The 5,029-nt window shown below is 37.6% G+C and overlaps 1 non-coding gene across 1 annotated transcript; it reads right to left on the bottom strand.

The window, feature by feature from the left end:
• Positions 1-674: 674 nt before the first annotated feature.
• On the bottom strand, positions 675-777 carry LOC115899773. Its single transcript, XR_004059380.1, has one exon. It is a non-coding gene; the product is annotated as a U6 spliceosomal RNA (small nuclear RNA).
• Between the last annotated feature and the right edge of the window lie 4,252 nt (positions 778-5,029).

The raw sequence follows: 5,029 nt of genomic DNA, 5'->3' as shown, positions 1-5,029 counted from the left end.
GTCTTGATGTGGATGTCTTTGGGTTTAACTTGTTTGGTGTTTGGTCATCTTGAATCTATAGATTTATGTCTTTCGTCAGTTTTGGAAAGTTTTCACCCATTATTTCTTTGAGTACTTTTTTTAGCCCCACTTTCTTTCTCCTTTCTTTCCAGGGTTCCAAATACACAAATGGTAGATCTTTTGTTACAGTCTCACTAGTTCTTGAGGCTCTGTGCATTTATTTCAATCTATTTTCTCTATTGTTGTTTGGGCAATGTCTAATGTTTTACCTTCCAGATAACTGATTCTTTCCTCTTTCCCATCCATTCTTACAGTCAGACTACTCACTGAGATTTTTATACTGACCATTTATTGTATGTTTTAGTTCTATAATTTCCATTTTATTCTCCTTTATATCTTCTATTTCTTTCTTGAAACTTTATACCTCTTTGTTGAAATTTACTATTTTTTCACCTATTTCAAACATGTTTATATTGCTCATTGGAGCATTAAAAAAATTATGGCTCCTTTAAAAATTTTTCCCAGAAAATTTCAACATCTCTGTCAGTGGCACTTACACCTATTGATTGTCTTTTTTCATTTAGTTTGAGATCTTTTTGGTTCTCAGTATGATGAATAATTTTTTTTTATAGAAACTGGGTCATTAAAATATTATGTTTTGAGATCTTGATCTTTTTTTCATAGAATGCTTCATGAATTTCCATGACATCCTCGTGCAGTGGCCATAGTAATCTTCTCTGCATCATTCCAATTTTAGTATTTGTGCTGTTGAAGCAAGAATAAAATATGGATCTTATTTAAGCCTTTTGTTCTAGCTGCTTTTCTTGCCACCGCTCCAGGAGGAGAAGGGGAGGTGTGTACTGCATCATTTCTGTCAATTGGAGGTAAAATACTGATACCTCACTTGGCTTTTGATGACACCCAAGGAGGGAACTCTTCACTATTGACGGGCAATGGTGCAAGTTCAGCTTCCCATATGGTCTCCACTGATACTGCAATGGGGGTGATTTCATTGCTGCTGGGCACTGGTGAACATCATGACTCTTCATTAGACCTCTTCTGAAACCTCACCAGCAAGGAGAAAGGGGTGTTTCATTTTTGCCTATAGAAGTGGAAGTCTACACTTTGCATGTGGTCTCCACTGACACTGTAGGAGGGGGGAATCTTGTTACTAGCCAGTGGCAAGTTTTCTTATCTATAACATCTTTGTCTGGCTTTAGTATTAGGGTAAGTCTGGTCTCATAGAATGAGTTTGGAAGTGCTCCTTCCTCTTTTACATTTTAGAAGAGTTTGAGAAGTGTTGGTGTTAATTAAAAAAAAATTGGGTAGAATTCACCAGTGATGTCATCTGGAAGGTTGTTGGGAGGTTTCTGATTTCCGATTCACTATCTTTACTAGTTATAGGTTGTTATGGCCTGAATTGTGTCCCCCCACTGCCATTCATGTATTGAAGCACTAACCTCCATTACCTCAGAATGTGGCTATGTTTGGAGATAGAGCTTTTAAAACAGTAATTAAAATGAGATTTTAGGGGTGGCCCTAATCAATACATGTCTTTATAAGAAGAGACTAGGATATGGACAGAGATGCCAGATATGTGTGTGCTTTGGTATTAGGGTAAGGCTCGCTTCATAGAATGAGTTTGGAAGTATTCCTTCCCCATCAAACAAGACACAAAGGAAAGGCCGAGTTAGGACAAAGTGAGAATGTGGCCATCTGCATGTGACCATAGATCTTGGAAGAAATCAAACCTTCAGACACCTTGATCTTGGACTTCCAGCCTCCAGAACTGTGGAAACATAATTTTCCGTTGTTTAAGCAATACAGTCTGTGGTATTTTGTTATGACAGCCCTAGTAAACTAATACGTAGGCCTATTCAGATTTTCTATTTCTTCATGATTCAGTGTTGATAGGTTGTACGTTTCTAGGAATTCATCCATCTCATCTAGGTTGCCAATTTGTTGGCATACAATTGTTCATAGTACTCTTTACACTCCTTTTGATTTCTGTAAAATTGGTAGTAATGTCCCCTCTTTCATTTCTGGTTTTCATTTCTGTGGTTGGTGAGAGTAGAGGGGTTATTATCTACCAGCTTTCTATCTTGCTAGGCTGTCCATTTCCTGATTCTTTGGCTTTCCTAGTTGCCTACCTCTTCAGCTCCAACTGTGATATGTATTAGGCAAAAAGAAAGCCCAGGGTACTTGCCACTTTGTCATTCTTTGAAAACTGAGTTCCTTAGTCAGTCTACTACATTTATAATATGAAGGAATATGGAGAAGTACTTTTCCATCTTCCTGAGTGCAGAAATGTCAATGTTTATAATTATTTGTGAAATGTGAGGATTAGATTAGATGATTTCTAAAATCTCTTCCTGGTCTATTGATCTACAGGTTTTTTCCAGTTTTGCAGCAGCAAGATCCTAATTAAATAAAGGTAGCCACTTTTCCCTTTAGGTGGGGAGTAAGTAGACTAAGACTCAGCACTCACATCAAACCAAAGGCAGAGGATTCATCATCCTATCTTTCTTTTTTCTTTTATTATACTTTAAGTTCTAGGGTACATGTGCACAACATGCAGGTTTGTTACATATGTATACATGTGCCATATTGGTGTGCTGCACCCATTTCTAGGTTAGCGGTAGAGTTCAGGAGTAAATGTCTTCCTTTTTCATTCACTGTCTTCACTCCCGGTGAATGTGCACTGTAGGCAGAACATCTTTGCTAACCTTTTGTTTTCCCCTAATATTCTGGTTACCCTGTTGTCAAACAGGAGCCTGATCAGTGGCATAGGAGGTTCAGAAGAGAGACAGGCCACGATTCTCTCTGCCCTACCTGTCTCTCCCCTTTTGGTAACCTTGTTATTGCCTTGGCCCTCACGCCTTGGCCCGTCAATGTTCCTGCTAATGTCTACTCTTGGACAGGACAACTTCAGTTCCTTTCTCACTATCAGGAACAGTTCTCCATATCAGGAACTGTGCCTTTATATTCACTGCAATTCTGTGACTTCATCTGCCATTTTTTGCTGATCTGGCCAAGAGCTGGCATAAACCTTTTTGAGGGTGAAATCCCCAGCATGTCCTCCCAGGATCTCTGAATACCTTTTTATGTTATCCTCAAACCTCCCCTGAATCCAACAAACCCAGTGGTTTCCTGGAACTGGCTCCCACTAGCTTATGAGACCCAGTTGTTAAACTTTTAAAAAATGTGTGAGCTGGTTGTTAAAAACAGACATTATTAAAAATTAAGTTACATAAACTTACAATCAAATAAATAATATTAAAAACAAAGGTTAAAAATACTCAAAATTCACCACTTCCCAGTGATGTATTATAATTTTCCAGTACCTATCCTCTGGAGGTTATTTCTCTCTGTTGCACATATATGGTGGAAATGTCTTAGGGTGGGGTGCCCCTGCCCAATTCCACTTTCAGTGATTTCACACTGGGAGCTTGAAACCAGTCATGATGGGAGTATTTGTAACAAGGAAGTTAAAAAATGCTACAAACCAGGGCAGGATTTATCATTTTATTGACTATCTAGACTTTAAAAAATGATAGAGAAATGTTAATAATGCAGGTTAAATTTAAAATGTGTCATGTCTGTAACTGCATTATGAATAACATAGAAATTGAAGAAATAGTCTTTCAGTATTCAACATGACAGTTGGCCTTTGAACAACATGCGTTTGAACTGCACGGGTCCACTTATACGTGGATTAAAAAAAAAGTTACACCAGTGTGCCTGCCTCTCCTGCCTCCTCTTCCACGTCTTCTGCTTCGACCACCCCAATATAGAAAGACCAACCCCTCTTTTTCCCTCTCCTCTTCAGCCTGTTCAGCATGAAGATCGTGAGGATGAAGATCTTTATGATGATTCACTTCTACTTAATAAATAGTACATATATTTTCTCTTTTTGATGATTTTCTTAATTTTTTTTTCTAGCTGACTTTACTGTAAGAATACAGGATATTATACCTATAACATACAAAATATGTGTGAATTTGCTGTTTATGTTATCGGTAAGTCTCCCAGTCAGCAGTAGGCTATTAGTAGTTAAGTTTTTGGGGAGTCAAAAGCTTTAGGCAGATTTTCACCTGTGCCTGGGTTTGGCACCGCTAACCCCTACATTATTCAAAAGTCGATTGTATTATTCAGTTATAAGGAAAAGTTATGTTTACATCACTGATGAACGAGTGAAATTCTAACATAGATCTTTGTTGTTTCACTGTTGCCTTATTCATTAATATAAATAAAAATAACCAACGTTCATGTCAGAATTACATTCATATCATCAATGACTTGAGTGGTTTCATTGCCAAATTCCATGCTAATTAGGCACTTAGTCATATCTGTCAAAACATTGTTGAATTGCAATTATGGGTTAGCAATCAACACCAAAGTTTGGTAAAAATAAGCATAGCCATTCTGTGAGTCAATTTCTACATAGAATTTACAATAAAATATGTTGTACATTTCATTATTGTGCTGCAATCTTTTTTATCAGTAAAATGTATAAGATACACACACACACACACACACACACACACACACACAAGTATATATTTCTTTTTCCTGGACAGCTGGTTTCTAAACATATATCAGCATACCATTGCTCAGATCTTAACTCTTATCAAGGCATTTCAGATACCTTATTTTTAAAAGTTCCTTTTACAGCTAGAAGATGCACTTCAGGCAGTTTTAATTGTGAAAAAGTCGGCTCCCATGACTCAATTATTCTCAAAGCCTCCTCATAGAAATGTGCTCAAAACGTAATCCATCAATTCACCAGCAGGTGTCACTGTGGTGTAGGGTCATAGCCAGAAGGCGTCTCACCTTATGCCTCCCAAAGGAGTATTGTTGGAGTTGAATTGCTTCCAATTAAGTTACACACTGAACAACTCCTGAAGTCACTTTCTGGAAAGACAATGCCACATCCAAGTTCTCTGACAGAAAGCAGCGAAGTAAACAGAGGCTGGTTCTGTTTGCTTATTTTGTAGTTTTAACTCTGCTATTATGTTTATGTCCAGAA

The sequence above is a fragment of the Rhinopithecus roxellana genome, chromosome 9 (genome assembly GCF_007565055.1).
Source record: "Rhinopithecus roxellana isolate Shanxi Qingling chromosome 9, ASM756505v1, whole genome shotgun sequence".
Classification (NCBI taxonomy): domain Eukaryota; kingdom Metazoa; phylum Chordata; class Mammalia; order Primates; family Cercopithecidae; genus Rhinopithecus; species Rhinopithecus roxellana.
The sequence above is the reverse complement of the archived record's forward strand: the minus strand, read 5'-3'. Positions and strand labels throughout refer to the sequence as shown.